This window comes from Triturus cristatus, unplaced genomic scaffold (genome assembly GCF_964204655.1).
Source record: "Triturus cristatus unplaced genomic scaffold, aTriCri1.1 SCAFFOLD_105, whole genome shotgun sequence".
NCBI lineage: Eukaryota > Metazoa > Chordata > Amphibia > Caudata > Salamandridae > Triturus > Triturus cristatus.
In genome coordinates, this window is record NW_028187897.1 from 380439 (window position 1) to 393864 (window position 13426).

Sequence of the window (13426 nt, forward strand, 5' to 3'; positions counted from 1 at the left end):
TCCTTGGGGTAACACGCTGGTAGGACGAGCAGAGTGCGGCCAATCGGATTTTTGATTGTATTAAGGCTCCCTTGAGCCGATTGGGCTGACGAGCCCTGGACCACCACCTGCGCGCCATGAGTGGTACTTTACCTGAGAATACTTTTTTGGCAGTCTACGCGGCAACCCCACACACATACCTACTCCCTGCTGACGAGAGGCAACTACCTCGAAACACGTGTCCAGGGATGGCTAACGCGACACTTACTTTCACTTAAAACTTTGGCACAGGCGTATTCGCCGTCGCCACTTCATGGACCACAATTCCTTGGGGAAACACGCTGGTAGGACGAGCAGAGTGCGGCCAATCGGATTTTTGATTGTATTAAGGCTCCCTTGAGCCGATTGGGCTGACGAGCCCTGGACCAGCACCTGCGCGCCATGAGTGGCACTTTACCTGAGAATACTTTTTTGGCAGTCTACGCGGCAACCCCACACACATACCTACTCCCTGCTGACGAGAGGCAACTACCTCGAAACACGTGTCCAGGGATGGCTAACGCGACACTTACTTTCACTTAAAACTTTGGCATAGGCGTATTCGCCGTCGCCACTTCATGGACCACAATTCCTTGGGGTAACACGCTGGTAGGACGAGCAGAGTGCGGCCAATCGGATTTTTGATTGTATTAAGGCTCCCTTGAGCCGATTGGGCTGACGAGCCCTGGACCAGCACCTGCGCGCCATGAGTGGTACTTTACCTGAGAATACTTTTTTGGCAGTCTACGCGGCAACCCCACACACATACCTACTCCCTGCTGACGAGAGGCAACTACCTCGAAACACGTGTCCAGGGATGCTAACGCGACACTTACTTTCACTTAAAACTTTGGCACAGGCGTATTCGCTGTCGCCACTTCATGGACCACAATTCCTTGGGGTAACACGCTGGTAGGACGAGCAGAGTGCTGCCAATCGGATTTTTGATTGTATTAAGGCTCCCTTGAGCCGATTGGGCAGACGAGCCCTGAACCAGCACCTGCGCGCCACGAGTGGTACTTTACCTGAGAATACTTTTTTGGCAGTCTACGCAGCAACCCCACACACATACCTACTCCCCGCTGACGAGAGGCAACTACCTCGAAACACGTGTCCAGGGATGGCTAACGCGACACTTACTTTCACTTAAAACTTTGGCACAGGCGTATTCGCTGTCGCCACTTCATGGACCACAATTCCTTGGGGTAACACGCTGGTAGGACGAGCAGAGTGCGGCCAATCGGATTTTTGATTGTATTAAGGCTCCCTTGAGCCGATTGGGCTGACGAGCCCTGGACCAGCACCTGCGCGCCACGAGTGGTACTTTACCTGAGAATACTTTTTTGGCAGTCTACGTGGCAACCCCACACATATACCTACTCCCTGCTGACGAGAGGCAACTACTTCAAAACACGTGTCCAGGGATGGCTAACGCGACACTTACTTTCACTTAAAACTTTGGCACAGGCGTATTCGCCGTCGCCACTTCATGGACCACAATTCCTTGGGGTAACACGCTGGTAGGACGAGCAGAGTGCGGCCAATCGGATTTTTGATTGTATTAAGGCTCCCTTGAGCCGATTGGGCTGACGAGCCCTGGACCACCACCTGCGTGCCATGAGTGGTACTTTACCTGAGAATACTTTTTTGGCGGTCTACGCGGCAACCCCACACACATACCTACTCCCTGTTGACGAGAGGCAACTACCTCGAAACACGTGTCCAGGGATGGCTAACGTGACACTTACTTTCACTTAAAACATTGGCACACGCGTATCCGCCGTCGCCACTTCATGGACCACAATTCCTTGGGGAAACACGCTGGTAGGACGAGCAGAGTGCGGCCAATCGGATTTTTGATTGTATTAAGGCTCCCTTGAGCCGATTGGGCTGACGAGCCCTAGACCAGCACCTGCGCGCCATGAGTGGTACTTTACCTGAGAATACTTTTTTGGCAGTCTACGCGGCAACCCCACACACATACCTACTCCCTGCTGACGAGAGGCAAATACCTCGAAACACGTGTCCAGGGATGGCTAACGCGACACTTACTTTCACTTAAAACTTTGGCACAGGCGTATTCGCCGTCGCCACTTCATGGACAACAATTCCTTGGGGCAACACGCTGGTAGGACGAGCAGAGTGCGGCCAGTCGGATTTTTGATTGTATTAAGGCTCCCTTGAGCCGATTGGGCTGACGAGCCCTGGACCAGCACCTGCGTGCCATGAGTGGTACTTTACCTGAGAATACTTTTTTGGCAGTCTATGCGGCAACCCCACACACACATACCTACTCCCTGCTGACGAGAGGCAACTACCTCGAAACACGTGTCCAGGGATGGCTAACGCGACACTTACTTTCACTTAAAACTTTGGCACAGGCGTATTCGCCATCGCCACTTCATGGACCACAATTCCTTGGGGTAACACACTGGTAGGACGAGCAGAGTGCGGCCAATCGGATTTTTGATTGTATTAAGGCTCCCTTGAGCCAATTGGGCTGACGAGCCCTGGACCAGCACCTGCGCGCCATGAGTGGTACTTTACCTGAGAATACTTTTTTGGCAGTCTACGCGGCAACCCCACACACATACCTACTCCCTGCTGACGAGAGGCAACTACCTCGAAACACGTGTCCAGGGATGGGTAACGCGACACTTACTTTCACTTAAAATTTTGGCACAGGCGTATTCGCCGTCGCCACTTCATGGACCACAATTCCTTGGGGTAACACGCTGGTAGGACGAGCAGAGTGTGGCCAATCGGATTTTTGATTGTAATAAGGCTCCCTTGAGCCGATTGGGCTGACAAGCCCTGGGCCAGCACCTGCGCACCATGAGTGGTACTTTACCTGAGAATACTTTTTTGGCAGTCTACGTGGCAACCCCACACACATACCTACTCCCTGCTGACGAGAGGCAAATACCTCGAAACACGTGTCCAGGGATGGCTAACGCGACACTTACTTTCACTTAAAACTTTGGCACAGGCGTATTCGCCGTCGCCACTTCATGGACAACAATTCCTTGGGGCAACACGCTGGTAGGACGAGCAGAGTGCGGCCAGTCGGATTTTTGATTGTATTAAGGCTCCCTTGAGCCGATTGGGCTGACGAGCCCTGGACCAGCACCTGCGTGCCATGAGTGGTACTTTACCTGAGAATACTTTTTTGGCAGTCTATGCGGCAACCCCACACACACATACCTACTCCCTGCTGACGAGAGGCAACTACCTCGAAACACGTGTCCAGGGATGGCTAACGCGACACTTACTTTCACTTAAAACTTTGGCACAGGCGTATTCGCCATCGCCACTTCATGGACCACAATTCCTTGGGGTAACACACTGGTAGGACGAGCAGAGTGCGGCCAATCGGATTTTTGATTGTATTAAGGCTCCCTTGAGCCAATTGGGCTGACGAGCCCTGGACCAGCACCTGCGCGCCATGAGTGGTACTTTACCTGAGAATACTTTTTTGGCAGTCTACGCGGCAACCCCACACACATACCTACTCCCTGCTGACGAGAGGCAACTACCTCGAAACACGTGTCCAGGGATGGGTAACGCGACACTTACTTTCACTTAAAATTTTGGCACAGGCGTATTCGCCGTCGCCACTTCATGGACCACAATTCCTTGGTGTAACACGCTGGTAGGACGAGCAGAGTGTGGCCAATCGGATTTTTGATTGTAATAAGGCTCCCTTGAGCCGATTGGGCTGACAAGCCCTGGGCCAGCACCTGCGCGCCATGAGTGGTACTTTACCTGAGAATACTTTTTTGGCAGTCTACGTGGCAACCCCACACACATACCTACTCCCTGCTGACGAGAGGCAACTACCTCGAAACACGTGTCCAGGGATGGCTAACGCGACACTTACTTTCACTTAAAATTTTGGCACAGGCGTATTCGCCGTCGCCACTTCATGGACCACAATTCCTTGGGGTAACACGCTGGTAGGACGAGCAGAGTGCGGCCAATTGGATTTTTGATTGTATTAAGGCTCCCTTGAGCCGATTGGGCTGACGAGCCCTGGACCAGCACCTGCGTGCCATGAGTGGTACTTTACCTGAGAATACTTTTTTGGCAGTCTACGCGGCAACCCCACACACATACCTACTCCCTGCTGACGAGAGGCAACTACCTCGAAACACGTGTCCAGAGATGGCTAACACGACACTTACTTTCACTTAAAACTTTGGCACAGGCGTATTCGCCGTCGCCACTTCATGGACCACAATTCCTTGGGGTAACACGCTGGTAGGACGAGCAGAGTGCGGCCAGTCGGATTTTTGATTGTATTAAGGCTCCCTTGAGCCGATTGGGCTGACGAGCCCTGGACCAGCACCTGCGTGCCATGAGTGGTACTTTACCTGAGAATACTTTTTTGGCAGTCTATGCGGCAACCCCTCACACACATACCTACTCCCTGCTGACGAGAGGCAACTACCTCGAAACACGTGTCCAGGGATGGCTAATGCGACACTTACTTTCACTTAAAACTTTGGCACAGGCGTATTCGCCATCGCCACTTCATGGACCACAATTCCTTGGGGTAACACACTGGTAGGACGAGCAGAGTGCGGCCAATCGGATTTTTGATTGTATCAAGGCTCCCTTGAGCCAATTGGGCTGACGAGCCCTGGACCAGCACCTGCGCGCCATGAGTGGTACTTTACCTGAGAATACTTTTTTGGCAGTCTACGCGGCAACCCCACACACATACCTACTCCCTGCTGACGAGAGGCAACTACCTCGAAACACGTGTCCAGGGATGGCTAACGCGACACTTACTTTCACTTAAAACTTTGGCACAGGCGTATTCGCCGTCGCCACTTCATGGACCACAATTCCTTGGGGTAACACGCTGGTAGGACGAGCAGAGTGCTGCCAATCGGATTTTTGATTGTATTAAGGCTCCCTTGAGCCGATTGGGCTGACGAGCCCTGGACCAGCACCTGCGCGCCACAAGTGGTACTTTACCTGAGAATACTTTTTTGGCAGTCTACGCAGCAACCCCACACACATACCTACTCCCCGCTGACGAGAGGCAACTACCTCGAAACACGTGTCCAGGGATGGCTAACGCGACACTTACTTTCACTTAAAACTTTGGCACAGGCGTATTCGCCGTCGCCACTTCATGGACCACAATTCCTTGGGGTAACACGCTGGTAGGACGAGCAGAGTGCGGCCAATCGGATTTTTGATTGTATTAAGGCTCCCTTGAGCCGATTGGGCTGACGAGCCCTGGACCAGCACCTGCGCGCCATGAGAGGTACTTTACCTGAGAATACTTTTTTGGCAGTCTACGCGGCAACCCCACACATATACCTACTCCCTGCTGACGAGAGGCAACTACCTCGAAACACGTGTCCAGGGATGGCTAACGCGACACTTACTTTCACTTAAAACTTTGGCACAGGCGTATTCGCCGTCGCCACTTCATGGACCACAATTCCTTGGGGTAACACGCTGGTAGGACGAGCAGAGTGCGGCCAATCGGATTTTTGATTGTATTAAGGCTCCCTTGAACCGATTGGGCTGACGAGCCCTGGACCAGCACCTGCGCGCCATGAGTGGTACTTTACCTGAGAATACTTTTTTGGCAGTCTACGCGGCAACCCCACACACATACCTACTCCCTGCTGACGAGAGGCAACTACCTCGAAACACGTGTCCAGGGATGGCTAACGCGACACTTACTTTCACTTAAAACTTTGGCACAGGCGTATTCGCCGTCGCCACTTCATGGACCACAATTCCTTGGGGTAACACGCTGGTAGGACGAGCAGAGTGCTGCCAATCGGATTTTTGATTGTATTAAGGCTCCCTTGAGCCGATTGGTCTGACGAGCCCTGGACCAGCACCTGCGCGCCACGAGTGGTACTTTACCTGAGAATACTTTTTTGGCAGTCTACGCGGCAACCCCACACACATACCTACTCCCTGCTGACGAGAAGCAACTACCTCGAAACACGTGTCCAGGGATGGCTAACGCAACACTTACTTTCACTTAAAACTTTGGCACAGGCGTATTCGCCGTCGCCACTTCATGGACCACAATTCCTTGGGGTAACACGCTGGTAGGACGAGCAGAGTGCGGCCAATCGGATTTTTGATTGTATTAAGGCTCCCTTGAGCCGATTGGGCTGACGAGCCCTGGACCAGCACCTGCGCGCCACGAGTGGTACGTTACCTGAGAATACTTTTTTGGCAGTCTACGCGGCAACCCCACACATATACCTACTCCCTGCTGACGAGAGGCAACTACCTCGAAACACGTGTCCAGGGATGGCTAACGCGACACTTACTTTCACTTAAAACTTTGGCACAGGCGTATTCGCCGTCGCCACTTCATGGACCACAATTCCTTGGGGTAACACGCTGGTAGGATGAGCAGAGTGCGGCCAATCGGATTTTTGATTGTATTAAGGCTCCCTTGAGCCGATTGGGCTGACGAGCCCTGGACCAGCACCTGCGCGCCATGAGTGGTACTATACCTGAGAATACTTTTTTGGCAGTCTACGTGGCAACCCCACACACATACCTACTCCCTGCTGACGAGAGGCAACTACCTCAAAACACGTGTCCAGGGATGGCTAACGCGACACTTACTTTCACTTAAAACTTTGGCACAGGCGTATTCGCCGTCGCCACTTCATGGACCACAATTCCTTGGGGTAACACGCTGGTAGGACGAGCAGAGTGCGGCCAATTGGATTTTTGATTGTATTAAGGCTCCCTTTAGCCGATTGGGCTGACGAGCCCTGGACCAGCACCAGCGCGCCATGAGTGGTACTTTACCTGAGAATATTTTTTTGGCAGTCTACGCGGCAACCCCACACACATACCTACTCCCAGCTGACGAGAGGCAACTACCTCGAAACACGTGTCCAGAGATGGCTAACGCGACACTTACTTTCACTTAAAACTTTGGCACAGGCGTATTCGCCGTTGCCACTTCATGGACCACAAGTCCTTGGGGTAACACGCTGGTAGGACGAGCAGAGTGCGGCCAATCGGATTTTTGATTGTATTAAGGCTCCCTTGAGCCGATTAGGCTGACGAGCCCTGGACCAGCACCTGCGCGCCATGCGTGGTACTTTACCTGAGAATACTTTTTTGGCAGTCTACGCGGCAACCCCACACACATACCTACTCCCTGCTGACAAGAGGCAACTACCTCGAAACACGTGTCCAGGGATGGCTAACGCAACACTTACTTTCACTTAAAACATTGGCACACGCGTATCCGCCGTCGCCACTTCATGGACCACAATTCCTTGGGGAAACACGCTGGTAGGACGAGCAGAGTGCGGCCAATCGGATTTTTGATTGTATTAAGGCTTCCTTGAGCCGATTGGGCTGACGAGCCCTGGACCAGCACCTGCGCGCCATGAGTGGTACTTTACCTGAGAATACTTTTTTGGAAGTCTACACGGCAACCCCACACACATACCTACTCCCTGCTGACGAGAGGCAACTACCTCGAAACACGTGTCCAGGGATGCCTAACGCGACACTTACTTTCACTTAAAACTTTGACACAGGCGTATTCGCCGTCGCCACTTCATGGACCACAATTCCTTGGGGTAACACGCTGGTAGGATGAGCAGAGTGCGGCCAATCGGATTTTTGATTGTATTAAGGCTCCCTTGAGCCGATTGGGCTGACGAGCCCTGGACCAGCACCTGCGCGCCATGAGTGGTACTTTACCTGAGAATACTTTTTTGGCAGTCTACGCGGCAACCCCATACACATACCTACTCCCTGCTGACGATAGGCAACTACCTCGAAACACGTGTCCAGGGATGGCTAACGCGTCACTTACTTTCACTTAAAACTTTGGCACAGGCGTATTCGCCGTCGCCACTTCATGGACCACAATTCCTTGGGGTAACACGCTGGTAGGACGAGCAGAGTGCGGCCAATTGGATTTTTGATTGTATTAAGGCTCCCTTGAGCCGATTGGGCTGACGAGCCCTGGACCTGCACCTGCGCGCCATGAGTGGTACTTTACCAGAGAATACTTTTTTGGCAGTCTACGCGGCAACCCCACACACATACCTACTCCCTGCTGACGAGAGGCAACTACCTCGAAACACGTGTCCAGGGATGGGTAACGCGACACTTACTTTCACTTAAAACTTTGGCACAGGCGTATTCACCGTCGCCACTTCATGGACCAAAATTCCTTGGGGTAACACGCTGGTAGGATGAGCAGAGTGTGGCCAATCGGATTTTTGATTGTAATAAGGCTCCCTTGAGCTGATTGGGCTGACGAGCCCTGGACCAGCACCTGCGCGCCATGAGTGGTACTATACCTGAGAATACTTTTTTGGCAGTCTACTTGGCAACCCCACACACATACCTACTCCCTGCTGACGAGAGGCAACTACCTCGAAACACGTGTCCAGGGATGGCTAACGCGACACTTACTTTCACTTAAAACATTGGCACAGGCCTATTCGCCTTCGCCACTTCATGGACAACAATTCCTTGGGGTAACACGCTGGTAGGACGAGCAGAGTGCGGCCAGTCGGATTTTTGATTGTATTAAGGCTCCCTTGAGCCGATTGGGCTGACGAGCCCTGGACCAGCACCTGCGTGCCATGAGTGGTACTTTACCTGAGAATACTTTTTTGGCAGTCTATGCGGCAACCCCACACACACATACCTACTCCCTGCTGACGAGAGGCAACTACCTAGAAACACGTGTCCAGGGATGGCTAACGCGACACTTACTTTCACTTAAAACTTTGGCACAGGCGTATTCGCCATCGCCACTTCATGGACCACAATTCCTTGGGGTAACACACTGGTAGGACGAGCAGAGTGCGGCCAATCGGATTTTTGATTGTATTAAGGCTCCCTTGAGCCAATTGGGCTGACGAGCCCTGGACCAGCACCTGCGCACCAAGAGTGGTACTTTACCTGAGAATACTTTTTTGGCAGTCTACGCGGCAACCCCACACACATACCTACTCCCTGCTGACGAGAGGCAACTACCTCGAAACACGTGTCCAGGGATGGGTAACGCGACACTTACTTTCACTTAAAATTTTGGCACAGGCGTATTCGCCGTCGCCACTTCATGGACCACAATTCCTTGGGGTAACACGCTGGTAGGACGAGCAGAGTGTGGCCAATCGGATTTTTGATTGTAATAAGGCTCCCTTGAGCCGATTGGGCTGACGAGCCCTGGGCCAGCACCTGCGCGCCATGAGTGGTACTTTACCTGAGAATACTTTTTTGGCAGTCTACGTGGCAACCCCACACACATACCTACTCCCTGCTGACGAGAGGCAACTACCTCGAAACACGTGTCCAGGGATGGCTAACGCGACACTTACTTTCACTTAAAACTTTGGCACAGGCGTATTCGCCGTCGCCACTTCATGGACCACAATTCCTTGGGGTAACACGCTGGTAGGACGAGCAGAGTGCGGCCAATTGGATTTTTGATTGTATTAAGGCTCCCTTGAGCCGATTGGGCTGACGAGCCCTGGACCAGCACCTGCGCGCCATGAGTGGTACTTTACCTGAGAATACTTTTTTGGCAGTCTACGCGGCAACCCCACACACATACCTACTCCCTGCTGACGAGAGGCAACTACCTCGAAACACGTGTCCAGAGATGGCTAACACGACACTTACTTTCACTTAAAACTTTGGCACAGGCGTATTCGCCGTCGCCACTTCATGGACCACAATTCCTTGGGGTAACACGCTGGTAGGACGAGCAGAGTGCGGCCAATCGGATTTTTGATTGTATTAAGGCTCCCTTGAGCCGATTGGGCTGACGAGCCCTGGACCAGCACCTGCGCGCCATGAGTGGTACTTTACCTGAGAATACTTTTTTGGCAGTCTACGCGGCAACCCCACACACATACCTACTCCCTGCTGACGAGAGGCAACTACCTCGAAACACGTGTCCAGGGATGGCTAACGCGACACTTACTTTCACTTAAAACTTTGGCACAGGCGTATTCGCTGTCGCCACTTCATGGACCACAATTCCTTGGGGTAACACGCTGGTAGGACGAGCAGAGTGCTGCCAATCGGATTTTTGATTGTATTAAGGCTCCCTTGAGCCGATTGGGCAGACGAGCCCTGGACCAGCACCTGCGCGCCACGAGTGGTACTTTACCTGAGAATACTTTTTTGGCAGTCTACGCAGCAACCCCACACACATACCTACTCCCCGCTGACGAGAGGCAACTACCTCGAAACACGTGTCCAGGGATGGCTAACGCGACACTTACTTCCACTTAAAACTTTGGCACAAGCGTATTCGCCGTCGCCACTTCATGGACCACAATTCCTTGGGGTAACACGCTGGTAGGACGAGCAGAGTGCGGCCAATCGGATTTTTGATTGTATTAAGGCTCCCTTGAGCCGATTGGGCTGACGAGCCCTGGACCAGCACCTGCGCGCCACGAGTGGTACTTTACCTGAGAATACTTTTTTGGCAGTCTACGCGGCAACCCCACACATATACCTACTCCCTGCTGATGAGAGGCAACTACTTCGAAACACGTGTCCAGGGATGGCTAACGCGACACTTACTTTCACTTAAAACTTTGGCACAGGCGTATTCGCCGTCGCCACTTCATGGACCACAATTCCTTGGGGTAACACGCTGGTAGGACGAGCAGAGTGCAGCCAATCGGATTTTTGATTGTATTAAGGCTCCCTTGAGCCGATTGGGCTGACGAGCCTTGGACCAGCACCTGCACGCCATGAGTGGTACTTTACCTGAGAATACTTTTTTGGCGGTCTACGCGGCAACCCCACACACATACCTACTCCCTGTTGACGAGAGGCAACTACCTCGAAACACGTGTCCAGGGATGGCTAACGTGACACTTACTTTCACTTAAAACATTGGCACACGCGTATCCGCTGTCGCCACTTCATGGACCACAATTCCTTGGGGAAACACGCTGGTAGGACGAGCAGAGTGCGGCCAATCGGATTTTTGATTGTTTTAAGGCTCCCTTGAGCCGATTGGGCTGACAAGCCCTGGACCAGCACCTGCGCGCCATGAGTGGTACTTTACCTGAGAATACTTTTTTGGCAGTCTACACGGCAACCCCACACACATACCTACTCCCTGCTGACGAGAGGCAACTACCTCGAAACACGTGTCCAGGGATGGCTAACGCGACACTTACTTTCACTTAAAACTTTGGCACAGGCGTATTCGCCGTCGCCACTTCATGGACAACAATTCCTTGGGGTAACACGCTGGTAGGACGAGCAGAGTGCGGCCAGTCGGATTTTTGATTGTATTAAGGCTCCCTTGAGCCGATTGGGCTGACGAGCCCTGGACCAGCACCTGCGCGCCATGAGTGGTACTTTACCTGAGAATACTTTTTTGGCAGTCTACGCGGCAACCCCACACACATACCTACTCCCTGCTGACGAGAGGCAACTACCTCGAAACACGTGTCCAGGGATGGGTAACGCGACACTTACTTTCACTTAAAATTTTGGCACAGAAGTATTCGCCGTCGCCACTTCGTGGACCACAATTCCTTGGGGTAACACGCTGGTAGGACGAGCAGAGTGTGGCCAATCGGATTTTTGATTGTAATAAGGCTCCCTTGAGCCGATTGGGCTGACGAGCCCTGGGCCAGCACCTGCGCGCCATGAGTGGTACTTTACCTGAGAATACTTTTTTGGCAGTCTACGTGGCAACCCCACACACATACCTACTCCCTGCTGACGAGAGGCAACTACCTCGAAACACGTGTCCAGGGATGGCTAACGCGACACTTACTTTCACTTAAAACTTTGGCACAGGCGTATTCGCCGTCGCCACTTCATGGACCACAATTCCTTGGTGTAACACGCTGGTAGGACGAGCAGAGTGCGGCCAATTGGATTTTTGATTGTATTAAGGCTCCCTTGAGCCGATTGGGCTGACGAGCCCTGGACCAGCACCTGCGTGCCATGAGTGGTACTTTACCTGAGAATACTTTTTTGGCAGTCTACGCGGCAACCCCACACACATACCTACTCCCTGCTGACGAGAGGCAACTACCTCGAAACACGTGTCCAGAGATGGCTAACGCGACACTTACTTTCACTTAAAACTTTGGCACAGGCGTATTCGCCGTCGCCACTTCATGGACCACAATTCCTTGGGGTAACACGCAGGTAGGACGAGCAGAGTGCGGCCAATCGGATTTTTGATTGTATTAAGGCTCCCTTGAGCCGATTGGGCTGACGAGCCCTGGATTAGCACCTGCGCGCCATGAGTGGTACTTTACCTGAGAATACTTTTTTGGCAGTCTACGCGGCAACCCCACACACATACCTACTCCCTGCTGACGAGAGGCAACTACCTCGAAACACGTGTCCAGGGATGGCTAACGCGACACTTACTTTCACTTAAAACTTTGGCACAGGCGTATTCGCCGTCGCCACTTCATGGACCACAATTCCTTGGGGTAACACGCTGGTAGGACGAGCAGAGTGCTGCCAATCGGATTTTTGATTGTATTAAGGCTCCCTTGAGCCGATTGGGCTGACGAGCCCTGGACCAGCACCTGCGCGCCACGAGTGGTACTTTACCTGAGAATACTTTTTTGGCAGTCTACGCAGCAACCCCACACACATACCTACTCCCCGCTGACGAGAGGCAACTACCTCGAAACACGTGTCCAGGGATGGCTAACGCGACACTTACTTTCACTTAAAACTTTGGCACAGGCGTATTCGCCGTCGCCACTTCATGGACCACAATTCCTTGGGGTAACACGCTGGTAGGACGAGCAGAGTGCGGCCAATCGGATTTTTGATTGTATTAAGGCTCCCTTGAGCCGATTGGGCTGACGAGCCCTGGACCAGCACCTGCGCGCCACGAGTGGTACTTTACCTGAGAATACTTTTTTGGCAGTCTACGCGGCAACCCCACACATATACCTACTCCCTGCTGACGAGAGGCAACTACCTCGAAACACGTGTCCAGGGATGGCTAACGCGACACTTACTTTCACTTAAAACTTTGGCACAGGCGTATTCGCCGTCGCCACTTCATGGACCACAATTCCTTGGGGTAACATGCTGGTAGGACGAGCAGAGTGCGGCCAATCAGATTTTTGATTGTATTAAGGCTCCCTTGAGCCGATTGGGCTGACGAGCCCTGGACCAGCACCTGCGCGCCATGAGTGGTACTTTACCTGAGAATACTTTTTTGGCAGTCTACGCGGCAACCCCACACACATACCTACTCCCTGCTGACGAGAGGCAACTACCTCGAAACACGTGTCCAGGGATGGCTAACGCGACACTTACTTTCACTTAAAACTTTGGCACAGGCGTATTCGCCGTCGCCACTTCATGGACCACAATTCCTTGGGGTAACACGCTGGTAGGACGAGCAGAGTGCTGCCAA